Source organism: Parasteatoda tepidariorum, chromosome 2 (genome assembly GCF_043381705.1).
Source record: "Parasteatoda tepidariorum isolate YZ-2023 chromosome 2, CAS_Ptep_4.0, whole genome shotgun sequence".
NCBI classification, from domain to species: Eukaryota; Metazoa; Arthropoda; class Arachnida; order Araneae; family Theridiidae; genus Parasteatoda; species Parasteatoda tepidariorum.
This window is the reverse complement of record NC_092205.1, coordinates 8,127,978-8,149,963: the sequence shown is the minus strand read 5'-3', so window position 1 is coordinate 8,149,963 and position 21,986 is coordinate 8,127,978. Positions and strand designations below refer to the sequence as shown.

The window sequence follows — 21,986 nt, the reverse complement described above, 5'->3', positions numbered from 1 at the left end:
AGGGTTTAAAATACATTTATTACTGTGAGTATATATTACTTTTTCAAAATAATAGTAACAGAATAATCTTATGATTTTAATTTATTTTTTATTTAAAATTATAAAATTAAAGTTACAAATAAAATACAATTTTTTTTTAATACATAAAGTACATATTATTGTGAAGACTTGTAACTAAAATTGATGGCACAATAACTATACTCCAATAAATCTCCTAAACTGAATATTGTGGTTAAATTGCATTTCATTGATTCAAAATGAGTAAAATTAACTTTTCATTTCCACTGCAAATAACAATTTCGATTGCGAAGAAATTATTTTTGAATATTTAACCCTCGTTAATCATTTTGCATGCTCTTTACAATGAATGCTTTATAGTTAAAATAAAACTATCTAAACTCAAAGACTGGTAGATCAGATTAAATTGAAAGATTTAAATGGAACTGCAAATATATGTTAGTAGATCCTATAGTCAATATTTCTGTCCTAAGAAATAGTTTTAAATTTCAGCATCAGATGCCATCATACTGCTAAAAACCAAATACAAATGGCGCTGTTGGCCAACATGGTATGGACACTGATCTGTAAATAAATAAAATGTTCTGCTATTCCTTGAATTTAACTGATTTTTTTACAATGTTACAGCGCCATCTGTCTGTAAATTTTCGAAAGACTTTTTTGTATGAATACACTCAGTTACATTTCAACAGCCACCTCAGTGTAATAAAGTAAGTACAGATATAAAAAAAATGACAGCAGTGCATAACTGAATTACAAAAGAAGAAAAAAACAGCTCAATATTAAAAATTGTTTGTTTAAGACTAATATCATAGTTAAAAAAAGCAATATAATTTCAGCGACAAACTTTCAAAGCTACATGATAATCCTTGGAATCTTTCCTGGCGAATCTTTTTCCACAAAATTGGCAAGCAAAAGGACGTTCACCAGTATGTCTAAGAAGGTGATTTTTTAAATGTCCTGAGTTTTTTGTTGAATAAGAGCAGTATGGGCATAGATGTATTTTGAGTAGTTTTTGAGTCTTTCTAATGGAGGTCTCTTTAAAGATATCTGGCATTAATCCTACAAATGATAAAAACAACAAATTATATTTTTTCACATGATGAGTTTTGCAAATGAAATATATGCAATTTTCAAAACTTGCCAGTTTCACAGAATTTAATAAAAGTAAAATTTGAAATAAATTTTTTAGAAATATGAAATTCAGTTATTGCATTGTAGATATTGTAAAACTCATTGAAAAAATAAATAAAATCAAACAGCAATTAAGAACTTTAAAGGGAAAAATACTTTTAGATTTTTGTCAGAAAATAAATAAGGTGGTATATTATAGATCTTTCTAATTATTAATGATTTTTCTAGACTTATTATGGTAGAGTAGTAATTATTAATTTTTCAATCAATCTCAATCAATTGATCAATTCACACATTTCTATTTATGCATTTTAATGTTAGGTAGTTTGATGATATTGTTTAAAGTGTTAAAATTCTATTTCAGTTCAATAATTTCCATGCACATGAAACTAATAAACAGAAAACGGTAATAAAATGCGGAGCTTACATTAGCCACAATAAAGTGAAAGACAATTTAAAAGATGTCACATAATATGTTATGAATTATAAAAATAAAACTTTCTAGGCTACTGCGATTTAAATTTTTCTTTGAAAAAAATTTTTTAGTACTCAAAAATTTTAAAAACCAAACATTGAAAAATAACTTTAAAGGGGAAAATATTTTTTAAATTTTGTTCAGAAAATAAATAAGATTATATATTATAGAGAAACGATCTTTCTAAATATCAATAATTTCCATGCACATGAAAAAGTAAACAGGAACAGGCAAATACACTACGGAATTTATATTATCCAAAATAAAGTGGAAGACATTTCAAAAGAAGTCACATAATATGCTATAAATTATAAAAATAAAACTGATATATATGTATCAATTAAAAATATGTAACTGAAATAAAACTTTGATGAAACGAAATTTCACCTGATTTTCAGTATAAAAATATATTTATTCATTAATAGCTTAAAAAAGCATAATATTTATAAGCGCCACTACTTGTTTGTAGCACTGACTGTTTAGCAGCAAAATTGATAAATAAAATAAAACTAAACAGCTTGTGCAACAGCAATTTCTTTTATTTTTCTCTATATTTAAAGTTGCAAAAGAACACCAAAATATACATTCATCGAAACAGTGATACTTATCAATAAATACATAATATTTTATAATTTTAAAACACTTGGTACATTATTTTGAGAAAAAAATTTTTTTAGTACAAAATTTAGTTTATTACTGGTTTTGAAGAGAGCTTTTTAAACTATACAAATAAATAAGCTCTAGATATATTTTGTTTTTCATTAAAAAAAAGAGCTTTTTAAACTATACAAATAAATAAGCTCTAGATATATTTTGTTCTTCATTTAAAAAAAAAAGAGTTAAAAATAGTCAAAAAATATTTAATTAATTAAAAATACATTATTTATGGGATAGTTAAAATTAAACTGAAAGTACTCAGAGCTTTTTTAGTTCCACAGAACAGATTCAATTGAAACTTAAAATACAAGTAACATTGTGGTCCTGATTTCCGTGGGAAAATATAACATTAAAGTTTGCGAAAGGATGGTGTTTCTGATATATGCTGATAATAATGTGATACATTTTCAGCATATTGTAGATCAACAAGATATGCACACAGATGTGTCAATAATTAAAAGAGACAAACTTGGTATTCTTTTGTTCTCTCCCTCTTTTTATTTTTTAAAATTTCATTAGAATGCCACCTTAAGGTAAAAACTTTAATTGTGTTTTTAGCTACCTGATCTACATAACATAAATGAGAAATTTCATTTAGATCTGTTATGAAGGACTGAAGCTACAACTCTGATTATTATCAGTTTAATTTTATTTACTCTAAATCCATTTTTAAAACTTGTGTCTTAAAAATATAAATAACATTTTTAATCAACAAAATCATAATGAAATCAATTTTGTAAATATATTTGTGGTTTTGACTTCTTACAAAGGCATCTATCACAAGTTTAAGATAGAAATGTGTATAATTCAAGGTAATTTACACATTCTAGAGTATTTTAATTTCAATCCTGAAGAAGCCCTCTACTAAACTCAACATTTACTATTTACACTTGTGTGTCTTGTCACTATGTGATATTTTAAATAATCATTTCTCATAAATTTCTTGTTACAATATTTGCACGTGTATGGCTTTTCACCAGTATGAAGGCGAATGTGGTTCTTTAAAGTAGTAGGATAGATTGTTTTATAGTCACAGTAAGTACAACTCAGTTCTTTTCGGAAGACTAGCATGCTAACTCCACTATTAGTTACAGAAGCTGAAAAATAGAAAAAAGTCATTAGTATGAATAATGAAATAATCTCTTTCAAGGTAAAAAAAAAATAAAAATATGAGAAATATTAATGTAATCAAACCTTTCAAACATTAACAACTGAATTATCTTAGATAAAATTAGTTTTAAACTAATAATTTTAGTAACTATATAGTAACAGTAGCTTATAATAAAAAGATAACAATATATTCTTTACAAGTTTTTTTCATACAATGCAGAATGTGTACCTTTATTAGGAAGAGAAAAAAAAACAAGATGAACAAATATTTTAACAAAGCGGTACTAATTTCATGTAATAGATCTTAGAACTGACACGTCATTGACACCACACCAAAAACATTAAACTGCCAGTTGGCAAATTCATGATTTTTGCATAGGCAAATATACATCGAGGAATTTTAAGGGATGAATTAACAAAATATCTAAAAGAAAATAATTTATTTGTCCATTTGAAAGTCATAACGAATATTTTCTAGTTGACGCTTATGACGAATCACTCACTTGAGTTTCAGTTCTTTGTTGCCAGTGCAAAAAAAAATATTTGCGACTTGGTGGCAATAAAGTTTACACGCATGCATTAGTGTTTCATATAATATAGATTATATATACAATTGTGACAATCTAAAATCATCTTAAATTCAGTGATATTCAGAAAAAACTACTTAATTATTTTTAAAATTTTTTCTTAGCAATTATTTTCACTAACTAACATTTCTTATGATATGTATTTTAAATAAAAAAAAAAACATTATTTTGCAATTCAAGCAATTTGTCATGTATCTGCTCCATCTGCAAATTATATAACAACTCTTCAATAAAACATTTAATTACACCAGCACTAGCTGCATTACTAAAATTATATACATAAACATAACTTTATGAAAAAATAGTTAACATACAGAATACAGCAATGAATGTAGAATTATTGGATGAAATGAAATTTTATTGAATGTAGGAAATATTCAACAGAAAACAAATTATCTAATAAAAACAATGCATGATCAAAATGATGCATATTTGAAAGCACATGCATGCATAAATTTTTGTTCATTAACAGATTTAGATGTTAGTACACTTTGCTAATATTTTAATTCAAATTTCTCACAAGAAAGGCTATTTTTTACTAAGTTTGATATTAATTTTCTTTTAGCACGCTGTGTGAATATGATTCACCTAACAAATTGACATTAGATATGGATAGAATTGCTCAATCTTAACAGTTTCAGTTTTTAGACAAGATACAGCTCATCCTTGTAATTCTAATAACAAAACCAAAATACCAGTAGAATACAAAAGTAAGAAAAAATAATATTTCTTTGGAAAGCACTTCATATAACAGCATTACTGTTATGAATAAAATCATTAGTGCTCCATAAAAATAGGTTACAAATTATTATTGAAGAATGTTAAAGGAAAAGAAAAATCTTATTTAATGCATAAGCTTAAAAATTTATAACAATAACAAACAGTAGAATACTGATATTGCCCAGCTGTTCCAGGTAGCCGAGCACTTTGATCAATCCGTTTTTGCCTTTATATTGTAATTTACGCCGGCAAAAAAACTAACCCAAAGGTTAATACAGGGCTTGGGCAAATTAATGGGAACACATTTTTTGATCGTTTTCAAAAAATACTTAGAGAATAATTTTATAAATTTAGAATGCGATTAGGTTATGCGATTTCGCATCCTTATCAATGAAGTTTAAAGCTTTTAGAGGTCTGAGAAACCGACTATTAATTACAAACAAAAAATAGTGTTTAAAACTATAACAATACATTTGTAAGTTGGAACAATTATTTTTGTTATTGTACGAGATAAGTGCATAAACTTTCTTACACCTAGCTTAAATATTTATGGAAATATGGACATCTTATAAAAAATTAATATTTTTTTATTAATTTAATTATATTTTTATAATTTAGAGTAAATACACTAACTACTGCCTTGCTTGCTGAAATAGATAAAATTAAGTGTGGCCTATTTTTGAAAGAATTATAAATTTTTTTATAAGTTTATTTAATCTACTATGGAAGTAAATCCACCCCTTATTTTTGCTTTACAATAAAAATTAAGGGGGAAAAGATGTATTATACCATTTTATTAAATGATAACAGAATTAAACAGAACAAAGCATGATAAAGAATTTAAATCAATATATTTATTTTTCAAATTATCAAAAGATTTTGTTTGGTATTACAGTAAAATATTCTTATCTACACAGCTTTAGTAGATATTTTTTCCCTATCTTTTTATATTAACAATTTATGCAAAACACAATGCAAAAAGGAAGATGCAATGAAAAAATAAAAAGACCTAATCAACATTTATTGTTTTTTTAAAATAAATTATACACTTAAAAATAAGTTTTTTAAAGAGATCACCAAATAGCTGAAAATGAAAAAAAAAAGGTTTTTAAATTGTAAAAGTGGATCTAGCACTTACTTTTAATGAACCAAAGAGAATAACAATTTATTTCGTACAGCAATGGGTCAGTTCCATGACACTGAGCTTTTGGAGCTACCTCCAAATTGCTTCAGTGAAAAGTAAACAATCCTTTGAGAGTCAAGTTTTGAAATGATCTAGTCTTTATTCTTAAACCGAGGAACCGATAAAACCGAGGAAAGTTTTTTGCTTGATTTTTAGCAGTATTGTCAGAACATTTTGGAGCCAGCTTCAAAAACAAGTAAAAAAACTGACACTATTTTAACGTTAATTAACAAACTATTAAGTTCATTACTGTCCACGGACTTATTTTTTAAGACAGTTTTAATAAAGCAACAAACATTCGTAGGAATCACTTTTACAAGAGATATTACTCTTTAGTACTCTCGTTATTTTAAGTTTTATCAATTGTACTCATTAAGCCATCAGTGATAACACATCAAATTTTTACTTTCACGTTCAATTTGAAACTAGTTTTTTGTGCTGTACAGGAAACCGTGTTAAGTTTAAGTTTTTATGAATTAATTTGTATCCAGTAAATATTTTAGTAAAAATAATTGTTAGAATATTTGATTTCTTTAAATCTTAAAGGGATTGATATTTCTGTAGTTCTTTTTAACATATTGATTTGCCTTTCAAATTTTCTGACTATTTCAAATAAAACAATTTTATTTCTTGACAATATTTCAGTTCATTTCATGAAATTAAATATTAATAAACAGAACATAAAATTGGGACTAGGGTATTAATGGATAAAGTAAATAATATGATGACGTGAAGAAATAGAATTCACAACATCAAAAAAATAAACAAATAAATGACTTCTTAAAAAAAGATTGTAAGAGTTATTAAAAGATATTCAAAATGCTGCTTCCTGTCTGTGCTTTCTGAATAAATGACCATTTAAATAATCTTTACGCATAAAACGTTTTCCACAAATTTTACACATATAAGGTTTTTCTCCAGTGTGAGTGCGAATATGGTTTTTTAAATTGGTAGCATAAACAGTCTTATAGTTACAATAAGTACAAAAAAGTTCCTTCACACTCTTGAGACCAAGAAAGCCATAACAGTCATCTCTAACTGAAAACAGAATAAAAATGAATAAGTATCAACAATTTAGACAAAGGAAAAATAATACAGGATAGTGGTATAGATTTGGAAATGCTAAAAAAATGCAAAATATATAAAAAGGTTAAGTTTTTTATTATGTTCTAATATTTAATGTGAAAGATTCATGCAGTATCTTTTTTCATGTTAACTTTTAATAGCTCTCAAAAATTGTTTTAGGTGATACATAGTTAATGTGCAAAATGTAACAAATGTCAGTAAATATCTTAACCCACTGATGGTTCTGTACATAAAAAGTCTTATTCTAAAAGTCATTCTGTACATAAAAAGTCTTATTCTGCAGTGTTTTTTGCATAGCAATATCGGTTTTTGCATGTTATTAGATAGGCGAATAATGTATTGGAGAGAAACATTCTCCTAATTTTGCCCATTTGTTAAACTTACAGTGGGTTAAAGGGGCATATCAAGAACTGATTTTTTTTCCTTCAAATTTTATGATAAGAAATAATGCTTTAATTAAATTCATTGCTCATAATTTAGTGAAAATTTTTTTATTTTGAACAATCAACATATTAATAGAAGACTCTGCTTCCTTAAATTTTAGAGTTGTTTTTATGCCTCAAATTTTTCATTTATTTTCGTAACTATTTCACTAGAGAGAAAAAAACTACTCAACAAAAATATTGCCCTATGAAGATATGAACTTAAGCCTATCAATTTCTGCCTATTAACTATCACCAATGGCAAATAGGTAGATACGAAAAATTAATGAGAAATTTTTTTTATATCCCTCTCCCTATTCTACATACTAAAAAATAGTTTATTCTATGCATAGAGGCTTTCTTTTATAAGTCTGAAGAAAAATTATTTCATCAAATACTTAAAAAAGCGATTCCATAACAAAACACATTTTATTCATTATAACTTCTCGAAAATCAAGCCCTTATGAATACATTAAATTCATGAGAGTAAATAAATATACATTCTTTAAAAACAAGTAAAGGATGAACTCCTTAATTTCAAGTCTAAGACATTGTTTTTTGTTAGACATAAATTTGCTTCCTTTTGCAATTTACTTCATGCCTCCTTTGATGGCTTTTTTGTGCAAAGGATTTGCCACATATGGTGCATGGGTACAGTTTTTCTCCCGTGTGACTTCGAATGTGATTTTCCATGTGACCTTTATGAAGTGTAGAATAGTTGCAGTAAGGGCAATGATGTATTTTTCTACCAAGATAACTTTCAGCAGGGGCAGAAAAATATTCTGAAACAAAAAAACATATATTATAAAAATAACAAAATAAAAATAGTAAAATAAAGAAGTAATGATAACACAAAACAATAATAATAAAAAAATTAATAATAACGTTAAGTTTTAAAATTAATGATAAATAATCTGTGAATTTTTGCATTGAATGCTTCGTCCATGTCTAGGATTGTGGGAGGTATCAAAGCAGAGTTTACTGGAGCAGATAAATGAATATGGTACTGGCACAAATAAATGTGCAGGATATTTTTAAAGCTTTTGAGAATAAATTTTTAATTGACAATAAATTTCCAATTAATTCATGTCCAAAAAAAGTTCACATAAAAATATATGTGATGCATGGTCTAATTAACATAAAACAAAGCAATTAAAACTGGTACCATCATTAAATTTGAAGCAAAGCATACATTAAAAAAATAATAAAAATAAAAAAAGAAAGAAAAATAATATTAATAACAAAATAATACTCTAATTATTTGATAATAATATTAAATAAATAGAAAATAATAATTAAAATATAAAACAAGAACACAAATTTTGAACAAAAATAGTTTATAACAAAATTATTTTATTCATAAAATGTAGTTTAAAGTACAGAATTACACATTCTAAGAATAAAGATTGAACAACAGAAAATATTTTAAAAAGATAAAAGTAATTTACTTGTAAAGTAAATTACTTGTATTTACTTGTAAAGTAAATTACTGGGTGAACTTATTTGCACTTTAATAAATTCTTCAAACTATCAACGTTACTGAAAAAGCTTAATATGACTTAACCATTAAAAACATGAAAATGCTTGTAAATGAAACAACATACATTTTAAACAATATATTTTTTTAAAACAGCAGATTGTGTGAACAACGGTTTCAAGATTTAATATAAGATATAACAAAAAAGAAAAATCATGTAGCAATTAGTTCTTATACATTTTGAATAAATCATAAGAAGGGAAAAAAAAAGATTGAATAATTTTATGAGATTTAACTCAAATGCATAACAAAGAGCTGAAGTTGTAAATTGTTCAGGGAAAAATTAAAACATGCATTATAAATAAGAACAAAAACTAAAAAATATGTTTGGAAGCATACAGTTCACAGGGTGCGTATCTTTGAATCAAAAATAAGCACTTTTTAAAAACTTTTCAAGCACTTTACAAAAATTTTCAAGCACTCAAAAAATTCATATTCAATCAATGATATTATTGAAAAACAAAAACTTTTTATAAAGAGTTTTAGCGTTAAAAAAAACCCAAAAAGAAACGGACGTAAATCAAAACAAACAGTACTTTCCCACATCACCGAGTGAATTCAACTTGACCCTGAACTCAGAAAAAAAGTACCCTTACCCCCTACGTCAAAAAAGTGTTAGAAGTAAAAAAAAATAAAGAAGAATAAGTTAAAAAGAAAAACATTTAATAAGGATCTAACTCTATCCGAATTGGAGCACTCGGGTTTAAGTTTCGAGTGCGTGCGCTAGCAAGTCATAATGTGGGTACGACATGAAGTCCGCGTGAATGATTACGAAGCAAACACCCCATTTTTCGTGAAATGCATGGGATCCACCAGATATCACTCAGGAAAAAAAAGCACTTTTTAAAAACACCAGGTGAAAAAAGCACCTGCAAAAGCTTTTAAAAACGAAATCCCCCAAAAAGCACCTTTAAGTACTTTTTACAAACGCTACGCACCCTGAGTTCAATTGCGAAGCAGTTAAGCACATAATTTTAGTGCAGAAATAAAATAAAGCAACGATGTTCATACCTGTTAAATGTAGGGCAAATGGTCTTATTAGAAATTTAAAAGTTTGTCAAAAAATATTAGAATTCGTAAAATACAACACAAAAGCAATAAAAGTGAGAAATTGTTTTTAATTGAATGCCTCATCCATGACTAGGACTCTGTCTCATTAGAACAAAAGTTCAATATTGGCTTTTTTTAATTGTTTATGCAACTTCTCAAATCAATGCTCGTTGTCCAAGTTCTGGCTTACATACAGAATCAGTTTTGAACCATTCCTCAAAATAAAATACTTAGCAATTTTATGGATAATATAAAGAAAACACACCACTAAATGATATTCTTATCTTAAAAAAAGATTTAGAAAAGATTTATTGAAATTTTGATAGTTAATGGTAATTTTTATTTATTTTACACAACGAGTATATGCGTTATACATACTGTAATAGCAATTCGCTTGGCTGGTAAAATTAGATTCTGAAATCCTCTAAAAACTCTTTAAATTTGGAACAAGAGTCTTTGCAAAAAGCACTTCAAAATATATAAAGAACAATCACTCCGTCAATTTCTAAGTTAAAGGTAAAAGAAGAAGTATAACATATTTTATGCCAAGAAACTAAAAAGTGCACACTTGGCCAATAGTACCATTATATAATGACAAATTTTTGTTTCCTTTTAACTGGTATTTTTACTCAGCATTTTTAAACAAGTAAACAAATAATTATGTTTTCATTAGTAGTCTTTTAAAATTGTATAAGGAAAAAAAAGCTTGCATATTAATTATTATAAAATTACTTTTTTGCTAGGATATTAAAAAAACCACAAAAGAAAAATGCTTAAAAGTGCTTTCCATACATGCAATATATGGTTACATACAAGGTTGACAACCAATAACTAACCCAATAAAAAAACATATTATAATGCTTATTACAATATTAAAACCAAACCTTCTAGTGAACATGAAAAAGCAACATACATATTAATCTTCAAAGCCCTTAATATAGATATGTATTACAAAATTTTCTGCATTTGGCCAGTAACTTACTTATGATTTGTTCTATTCCTTGCAAAAAGCTTTTGCATGGCCAGCAAACTCTTATGAGGTAAGCATTTATCTCAGAGATACACCAAATAGTAAAGTCCATTGGATACAAGGCTGGAGAATTAGGTGGCCATTCAGTCTGAAAAATGTGTCTTGCAAAATTGAGTACTTTTAGCTGTATGGGCAAGAGAATGAATCTTGCTGAACGGATCCATTTTTGGTTTTCAAAGAAGTTTTTTGACCAAGGAAACATACCATTTTCCATATTGAGTATACAATAAAACTATTCAGTTTCAACAATCATTCAAGTTTTTTTTGTCACTTTCTAAAGTAAAATTTCAAATTTTGTTGAACAAAATAAAGTGAAAATTAGTAGGTAATCATGCCACATTACCACAACTTCATAAATTGCTACTATTAATGCAAGTTCAATATGAAATCCTATTTTATTAATTCACGCTTAAAAAATTGTTTAAAAATGCTGAAAATTAATATATACGTTGATGATTTAGATAAGTAGATTAAAAACAAAATCTAAAACATTATTATTCAATAAAGCATCACTTCAATAAATGTTACATGTTTCAAGCTTTAGCAACAGGAACGTGGGACTTCACAATGTGATTCTTTAAATGTTCTTTCCGCATGAAGCACCTAAAACAAATCTGGCACACAAATGGTTTTTCTCCGGTATGAGTGCGAATATGGTGTTTCAAGTTTGTAATATGCATTGTCACATAGTCACAGAAAAGACAGGAATGCACTTTGTTACGATTTTTACTGCGTATTCTTTTTCTTTTGGGCGGAACTTTAAAAACTGAAAGAAAAGGAAAAACATAGTTATGTATATATATACAAGATTGAAAATAAAGAAATGCATAAATAGTACTACTATAAAATGAAGAATATACTTTTAACTTGTTTAAAAATAGAAGACATATGTTTTGTTGTGCTTATCTTGGAGACATGTTGATGTGCCTCTTTTGCTAATAACATTTTTTTTAATATACTTCCAAAAATGGTAATAAAGATCTTTATAAGTGGATGTGTGTTACTTACCACGTTTTTGCTAAACATTTCTAAAGTGAAATTGGCTCATTAATAAGCATTTCAAAGGTCATTTTACATTTTTATTTACCGTTGGTAGTTTTCAAAACTCTTCTTAGCCTATATGCTGCATAAATAAAACTTCATTAAAATGTTGAAAATTTTAGATTCAAATAATGTGAAGTGAAAATACATGAACACATCCAACTAATAAAAATTAATTGTAACAGCTTCCCTCATCAATTTTTTTAAAAGAAAATAAATAAATATAATAAAAAAAGCAACAACAAAAAAATAAATAAATAAAATAAAGACTGTTAAGAGAATTGTAAGTTTTATTCAATTATTTAACACGAGTTGTAACAAAAGATAATACATATGGTTTATTATGAATTTTGAACTATCTCTATGTTAAAAAGCATTGTTTTTATCACCAGTTTACCAACTCTAGTTCCCTCAGGCAACTTCAGTGGGATTGTCCCAATTACTTGAGCTTTCACCCCTTGATGAAGCTACTTGCAAAAAATCCCTTCTTATGTATTCATATCTTCCTTATTCAAAATTACAAAATAAATAAGCAATAATATGCATTGCTTTTGCATGCGCTTATCTTTTTCATAAAAAATTTTCAGTGTAACTTATTTACTCTGCATCCATGATGCATACAACCTGGCAAAACACACGCTAAATTCTATGATCGAACTCTGAAGCTTCAGAACAAAACTTGGCAAATTGCCATTCCAAGCAGAATGCTTTCTCATTGTAACCAACCAGAGATAATTCCAGATAATCTAGGAAGTTGTTAATAATATGATTTGAAGTATCATTTCAAAAACTTTACCTAACGAGCTACCACTATGAGATCTAAAGTGCCACCATTTACATGTAATAATAAAAAACAAATGAAGAAAAAACAATTTTCTGAATACATGGGTGAAAAATCTAATTTAGAAATTTTTAGACTCTAACATAATACAGTTTGATACATTTAACATAATACAGTTGAAGATAATTGTATAAGACTTCATATTACATTACTGATGTTTAAAACAAATAGTTTGAATAAGAGTATATGAATCTTAGTTGCCTTGAAAAACTTAGTTGGTACTCAATATTTCAGTAAAACTTAGCATGAAAGCAGAATGCCAATATATTACTTTTCAATCCCTGATATATTCACTCATAAAAATTTAACAGTTCTTGTAGGCCTTGGGGAATTGACTTTTAATAACTAAAATCTGTTATGCAAAAAAGGGAAGTAAAAAAACCTTTTACTTTTTATTTGGTTCTTGGGTATGATTGCAAAATATTAATTTCATAAAAGCGTTTATTTTTTCTCTTTCAAAATATAAATTATTTGAGTCAAGTTGATGATACAATAAATTTAGAAATATATTAGATCAGAGAACAGTTTTAATGCAGTATTTGAAATTAAATTGACAATTGAAAATTATAAAATACAATAAGAAAAAACTTGTCAAAATATACTGATATCAAAGTTAGCAATTCATTTTGGTTAAAAATATGGTTGAAATAGATCTCAAATTCAATTAAAATTTTGAACAAAATAATTAAAATGGCTTAAAGATGACTGATACGAGTGCCTGAAAATAAAATGAAAGCTTAAAATAGATATTAATAAATAAAATATGAAAAAAGTATTGCTTTAAGTATTAATGAATACAATACCTAACCAATAAATGAAATATATAATGGTATTGATAAATATTTTAAAATTTTATTGATAAATATAAATGTTCTCTTAATATACTAACAAAAGAAAAATAAATTTATAATATAGAGAAATTTTCTTTTATTGCACAATACAACATAACTGTTTTTCCAAGCATTTAGGAATATAATTTTTTTTAAACATGAAACTTAAAAGTTTTTAAGTATAATAAGTAACAAAATTCTCTATCAATTCAAAGAAGCTGGTTTAATTAGCATAGAAAAACTTTCAAGAGGAAATAACTATACTTCAATTCTTCTAATTTTACATAACATTGACTAAAAAGTAGTACATGATTCCCATTTTACATATATTCTACAAGTTTGACAAATTATAAAAAGAATTATACACTTGCAAAATTAAGTGATTGGATGTTAACATTTAAAACGATAAAATTATTCTCGTTAGATTGGTAAAGAATAAAAGCAACTGGAACCTGAACTGAACTTAAAGCCAATAGCTAAATTATTGGAAAGAAAAATTTTAATAATTATAAAATTTTTGCAATTTGATAATTAATAAACAATCAACAGTTTAAAAGTTATAACTCATTAATTAATCACCATTTTTTTATATAATTAATATAATTTTAGAAAATAGTCCTCATTTGCACATTAGCTAAAGATTTTTACACATCATCAAACCATTATTTTTAATAGTTTTGTTTTTTTTTTTTTTTTNTGTTTGAATAGTTTTTTTTTTTTTTTTTTTTAATATTCCAGAAATAAATATAATCAAATCCAAATAAGTACGAAAGAAAATGTCCATTGCTATTCAAGGTATAATTTTCTAAGTTAAAACATTTTTCAAAGATCAAATATTTTAAAAAACTAAACAACTGTAAAGTTTATTTTGAAAATTGAGTTTGTTTTTAAATGAACTATAATAAATAGAAGTTAGGTCCTACTATTACAGTTTAACTAGTCAGTACAAATTGAATCATTTAATTTAAAAAAAAAATTAAAAATCACATTATTTATAAAAGGATTAATAAATTCCACATTGGGAAATACTTTATTAAATTACTTCTATAAGACTTTCAAAAACTTTACTTATTAATTTAATTTGTCAATGCCCTTCATGATTTCTTATTGACTAGTTGCATTAAATTTTGGATGATTGTGTGATTAAATTCTTGAATTAGTGTAGGTAGAGGAGTACATCTTGAGGACAAAATTGAATCATATTACTGCATTGCGGTGACAGTTGAATAAATGCTTGTAAAGATGATCTTTACGAGAAAAACGCTTTGAACAATATTGACAACCGTATGGTTTCTCCCCAGTGTGAACACGCAGATGGTTTTTTAAGTTAGTGGTTACATAAGTAGAGTAACTGCAGAATTCACAGTGATGCATTTTTGCACTTAGGTTCTTTAGCCTCTTATCTTCACTGCTATCATAGATAACAATCCTTTTCAAGCCTAAAAGTAAAATATTTAATACAGATAATTTAGAATTGAGAAAAATTGCTAAAAAAAGTTTATGAAGACAATTAAAAAGATAACCACTTTTCAAGAAATTTAAAACTCAGAGGTTTCAACTTACCAAACTAGCTATCCGTAATCAAAAATACAATAATACATATAGCGTTAATAAAATTTGAATAGTGCAATTTCAAGATATTTTTGCACCTTAATTTCATATAGGTAAATAATTAGTATTAATTATATTATGCATGAATTCACCATTAAATAAAAAAAAACATGTAAGGGTTCATATTTCATATCTCTTAAAAGTTATGGAAAAAAAACTTGTTTATAACAGATTATTATAAAAATTCTGAAAAATTGTAACTTTCATAAATATTACGGAGAAATTATACACGGGCGAAAATATGTTCCATTAACACAATTACTTAAAGAAAAAGAACTTTATATATATGAATTTTCACCTCCCCTTTAAAAGAATCATAAATAGTATCTATATTTAGCAATATAGGTTTTCTACACAATTCAAATGTTTAAAACACTTAAAGCAAATAATCAAACTTTAACAACCCTTTCCTTGTTACAAAAAAAAGTAATGACTTTATATCAGCATGTTACAAAATATTGTACAGCATTTCAGATCTTATTAAAGTAGCTAAATTATAATTGCAGCATCATCATAAACACTGTACAATATATGAACTATTTTAGAAATTTTTATTCTGTAGAATATTAATATTTAAATTTATATGTTAAAAGTAAATTAACAAAATTGCTCCAAATTTATTTTTTTCTAATAAATAAAAAATACATTATTTGCATATCAACAAAGAACATTATTTGCATATCAACAAAGTTATCTGCTTAAAAGAGTTATTTCATTTACATATTTGAAAAAAAAACTGAATTTATAAGACAGATACTCCACATAAAAAATTTAAAAAACAAAAGAAAAACATAAATAATGCAATGTTTTTTCACTTTTTTTTCACTAATAATAAAATACTCTAACTAATTACGCAATGCATGTTTCAGTCAGGTATTGGTTTCTAAAAACAAATAAAAGTTACAAATAAAATTGCAAATATTAACTTAACCTTTAGTAACATATGTATATATATGAACAAACTAACATAAAAATCTTCTGACATATTTGTATGACATTTTAATCAGGCAGCTGTATTTTGATTAAAATTAACAGTTAAAACAAGCACACAGAGCAAAGTGAAAGATGAAACTTGTACATGACAACAGAAAAACCACACTTGCAGAAAAACTATTGCAATTTCCCAATGGCTAAATTAAAGGTTATCTTCAGGCTATCCAATATTTCAAGAATATGCTCCATGCTGGTTATTTTAATTTTTATTCAGTAATAAATGCTTTGGATTTTAATGACTAGTTTTTCTATATTAGGTTCCGGACAAAATTCACTGCAAAAATAAGAACATATCTGCCTTGATGTTGAAACATTGAAAACTTTTTTACTTCCACGCTAACTGATAAAAATCAATTAATGATGTTCAGCTTTGTTAATGCTTTTATTTGGACAGAATAATCCAAAATATCAATTTTAAATGTAACACATAGCTTAAAATAGGTTTTTCTGGTTTAAACTATAATTTTAAAACAAAGAGCTTACAAAATTTTTGTGCTTTAGCATTTTTTAAAAAGTTTCTTTCTTTTTTGTCACCAGCTTCAACTGTCGCATGCTTACGAGGCCTGGTATCTACCCTCATGCAACAAAAAACTTTATACGTTTTGCAGTGTTTAAAAAAAAATACATAAATTACTAAATAAAATTTATTCTATGTTATGAAAGTGTTTGTTATTTTCTAAAGTTTTTTGGGTAAATGAATAAAATTATGTGATAATAAATGGTGTTTCTGCACAAATCCTTTCCCACATAATTTGCAAACGAATGGCCGTTCACCAGTATGAATTCGTAAATGCTGTTTTAAATGTCCACCGTTAAATGTCGTATAAGAGCAAAAAGTGCATTGGTGCTGTTTTACTTGAAATGTTCTTTTGCCATCAGATATTTGAAACTTTTCTCCAAAAACAGCGTCTTTTTTTCGAAAACCTAAAAAAAAAACATTACAGTACTTATTTTACTACAGCCATTTGATCACTATATAAAGCATAATACTACACATAAATGTTCTTTTTGAATAGTGGTTTAATGCCATTTAATAAAATTTAAAATTATCATCTTAAGAAGTTCATAAAAGTCATTTTTTATCTTAAATTCAAAATAGTCTGAAATCTTATTTCTGCTGCTTAACACAAGGTATCCAAATTCTGACAAGATAGGAAATATTTCACACATGTTAACTTTAAAGCTCAGTATATTAAAATAAACAAAAGGAGAGTTTGAATACATATCCAATAAGGCCTTTGCATATTCTCATACAAATTTTTAAAACCAACAAATATTATTTTTTTTAAGATTATAAAAAAAAACTTATTTTTTTGTCATAAATATTTGATACACACAACTAGATATTTCATTTTTTTCATGGAATCAAATATTCTCAATCAAAATGACATTTAAATTCAAAAAATATACCGTAGTAGAAATCTAATTAAATATAAGTTAACAATCTTGAAAAAAACATGATTTAACAGAAAATACTATAATGCATTAGTTTCGTTTAAGTTGAGCACTAATTTTTCTCCAAGCTATTCATAGCGAGTTTTGATAGATTTTTTTAAAATGAAGTTTAGAATTAAAGTTTCAAAATTTTAAATTTCATTCTTTTCTTGTTAGGTCTTTGAATTTTACATTTCTGTATTATCAAACGAATAGAAACTTTTTAACATTTTTATATTCATTATTTGAGTTATGAATTTTAATATAATTTATTTAATATAACTGCCATTATAGCTGCTTATTTTATTTCTCCAATTTAAACAAGAATAATTTTTAAAGTTTTTCTTTTTAGTTTTTGTCAACTTCAAAATTTTTTTTAAAGGTATTGTTTTGCTGGGATAAAATAATGTTCAATACATAATGTTAACGTGCAAAATCAACCAGATTTTATAATAGTCACCTATTACTTTTATGAAATATTGCTAGTATAAAAAGCATTTCATTTTAAAATTAAACGTGATAAATGAAGTCAAATGGTTTTTCTTTTAAATAATGGATAATTATAAATTGATAACAAAATATAGAATAGTTGAAAGTTCTAACTGATTTTTTTGCATTCATTTATAGGCAAAATTTTTACTCTTGAATTAATGCCGCCCTCTAAGTTGCATGTCGCTTTAACTCATTTTGTCTAATACCACATATATAGCATATATTTTTTCTTTGTTATTGTTCTCAAATTTGCAATCCGGTTTAGAATCAGAAGAAATACATAATAATAATTAGTGACATAGTTAATTATAGATATACCTGGTAAGAATTAAACTTGAAATACATCCAGACCATTAAGGGTTAAAATAACTAAAACTGAAATTTGCAAATAGTTATAAAAATTTATTAAGATTCACACATGTTAACAGAATTGTATTCTGTAGTTATATCAATACAATCAGTATTTTTGAGCATAAATAAACAATAACACCTACGATTAGGGCAAAATTAATTTAAAAAATATGAAAAGAAAAAAATTTGACAACAAATGAAGTATTACATACTTGAGTAATACATACTAATGTTTAAACATATAATAAAAATTGTTTTAGTGGTTAATGTTTTTTGGATAAATGAGTGAAATTATGTGCTTGCAAATGCTGTTTTTGCACAAATCTTTTACCACATAACTCGCAAATAAATGGCCGTTCTCCGGTATGCACTCGTAAATGTTGATTTAAGTTTCCAGCATTCAAAGTTGTGTAAGAGCAAAAAGTGCATTTGTGCCTTTTTATTACATTTTTTTTCTTACATCCATCAGATGTTTGAAACTTTTCTTCAAAAACATTTGCCTTTTTCCCCAAACCTAGAAAACACCATCACGCTTAATGTTATTATGATTTTTTTTTACCATAAATAAAAAATATAAGTGAAAATGTAGCACAATCAATAAAAAGTAACATTGTGTAAGTTATAGTTCAATACATAGAACAATGTTTAGAAATTCTTCTTTTTCATGTGAGTTTTCCTATGGTACACTAAAGTATATTTCTGAGTGAAACGCTTTCCGCACAACTCGCACCCATACGGTTTTTCTCCAGTGTGTGTTCGGAGATGAATCTTCAAAACATCACTACGATGTGTTGAATAATTACAGTAAGGGCAGTGATGCTTTTTCAAACTGCGTCTAATTTCACCAGTAAAATAAATCAGTTCTGGAAATAAAATTAAAAATTTATGTATGTAAAAATACTAGCAGCATAAAAACAAATATTTTTTAAGAGTTATAAAATTACTAAAAGTAAACATAGTGAGATTTAAAAGAAATAAGAGTTGACAAACAAAAGTGATCAAGTCAATAAATAGCAAAATATGACCATGTTATTTAAAAACACCAGTTATCCTTTTGGGAAAAAGCTTAAAACTATACAATATAAGCTATTCTTAACTTAGAAACACAGATCAAAAATGATCAAGTCTACTAGAACAAAATCTGTCAGCTTTAAGTGTTTAAGTCTAGCTGTATACACAATATTACAGAATTTACTAGAACAAAAGTTCTTCAGTTTTAAGTGTTTGAGTCCAGTTGTAGAACAGAATTGACTCGATCACACTTGACAGTGTAGCCACAACTTCTGAACACCACTGAAAGATTACTCAGATCACAAGATCATTTTTAATCATCCTTATAAATAGAGACTGTAGACATCAGTCAAAAAATTCTGACACATCAGACACGAGTCACTGTTTTCAATTTGTATTTGTTTAATAGCATGAACATCATAACAAGAAGGTTGCTAGAGTGCAATTTTTTAAGCAATTAAATCTGTTAAAATTTCTTTTTTTTTTTTAGTTATTTCGGCAAGTTTTGTAGATATATTCCTTAAAAAGATTATTTAAGTAGATTTTTATTTAAAAAAAACTAAAGCAAAAAATTTTGCTTTTAAGTAAATAGAAACATACATTAATGTTAAACTATAAGTAGACTGATCACATTGTCTAAAAGCCACTGTGTCTTCAGATTTACTAGTCCCTTACAGCAGTTATTTATCTTAGGATCTTTTAAACTGTAAATTAAAATGGAAATATTTTCTTTCAAATACATTCTTTATTCTAAATGGGGAAAAAACCAGAGGTTACATTTCGTATAATGCAAACCATACAAAAAAATGCTCAAAGCTTACATAAATGTTAAATGTTCAAACATTAATAAAACAAACTTTAGTTCATTTTAGTATAATAAACAAGCTTCTAAAATTGTTCTAAAAATAACAAAAAATAAAACATCCTAGATCAGCTCAGCCAAGAGATTTAGCTCTAATGTCATTTGATAACCTTTTTAAAGGAAGGTTTGTCATCAAGAAAGAAAAAAAGCATAATTTTTAGTTTTTCTTAGTAGTTTGCGATTCTGTATTGATATTATTAAGAAAAATATTAATTTTTGTACAATGTCTTCTTTAAGTGAGTTATTTCATGAGATACGAGTGCAGATCTCTGCGCAAAGCACTTGCTACACATCTTGCAAGCGTATGGTTTTTCTCCAGTGTGTGTTCTAGTATGCAACTTCAAGTGATCTTTTCGCAGTGTAGAATAATTACAATAGAGGCATTTATGAATTTTCATTCCAACACCAATTCCGTCAAGCAAATAAATTGGATCTGGAAGAAATTGAAATTCCAATAATAAATATATATGTATTTAAAAATCAATGATATTGATTAAAAAAAATCATAACATAAAAATGGTTTCCTACTTTGCTAATAACATTAATGGATCAAAATAAGATATACATAATAGGATTAATATAGCAGATACTGGCAAAATAATGAACAATAATTTTAGAAACACTTTATTTATTTGAAATTTGAGAAGAAAAAAATATTTACACTTATATGATACAAATGGACATACATATATATACAAATTAATATACAAGCATTCAAACTTAATGAAAATAATTTCAAGATTATAAAAAAAATATTAATTAAATTTTTTAATGCATTGTTTAAAACCATATGATTATGCTCTTTAGTATGCAACTGTCATTTTACAAAAACAGACTAGTTTACAAATCTATTTAAAAACAGTTTAATTAGATTTGAATATGTACCTATACATTCATTAATTCATTTGTATCCACAATGCAAGGCAACTGTAGAAATCAGAGTATGATTTTCAAACCTGTTTTCAGATTTCTAAAAACAGCAACTGAAAATATTTATTATCAAGGAAAATAATAGTGTTTATTCTTATGTATATGATTTTAATATTAATTCCATTGCATAATTTTACTTTTTCTTACATAAAAAAAACTTAACTCAACTAAAACGTTATTTTGAAAATGATGAACTATTTAACTTTTAAATATGCCACATGACACTTATGGATGGTTGACCGTGTAAAACTAAACGCAGTTGGCGCTCGGAGTTAAAATTTGTCGCAAGACTTTCGGCTTATTACTTTCGACTGACTTTTCACGCCTAAAAATGAAAAAAAACGCACCTTTTAATATTACAGTACAGAACCCGTTATCCGGAAATCAGAAAACCGGAACGAAATTCGATAAATTTTCCCGCTATTTTTTTAAAAAAAAATTTATTTTTCCTCATAAGATTTTAGGATTTTTCTTTCTTTTTTGAAAGATGTTTACCTCACCATCATTTTGGAAATAATCATTAGTGTATTCCTTCATCGTTTTTTCTTCTTTTTAAGATTATTTCCAAATATATATTTTTT

The 21,986-nt window shown here is 26.0% G+C and overlaps 1 long non-coding RNA gene and 1 other non-coding gene across 4 annotated transcripts in view; both read right to left on the bottom strand.

Annotated features, from left to right (window-relative positions):
• Positions 1 to 63: 63 nt before the first annotated feature.
• LOC107456386 (uncharacterized) lies at positions 64 to 14,408 on the bottom strand. 3 transcript variants are annotated; one of them, XR_006224774.2, is made up of 3 exons: positions 10,962 to 14,408; positions 7,893 to 8,174; positions 64 to 6,922 (listed from the first exon to the last, which is right to left on the bottom strand). It is a non-coding gene; the product is annotated as an uncharacterized protein (transcript). The 3 variants fall into 3 exon arrangements; XR_011636061.1 differs by having other exon boundaries at positions 64 to 6,918; XR_011636060.1 differs by lacking the exon at positions 64 to 6,922 and having other exon boundaries at positions 7,803 to 8,174.
• A 1,517-nt stretch (positions 14,409 to 15,925) lies between these two features.
• LOC139424932 (uncharacterized) overlaps positions 15,926 to 21,986 on the bottom strand; it is a 15,517-nt gene continuing 9,456 nt past the window's right edge. The window contains exon 3 of the long non-coding RNA XR_011636059.1: positions 15,926 to 20,908. This is a non-coding gene — a long non-coding RNA (uncharacterized lncRNA). The remainder of the gene's footprint in view (positions 20,909 to 21,986) is intronic.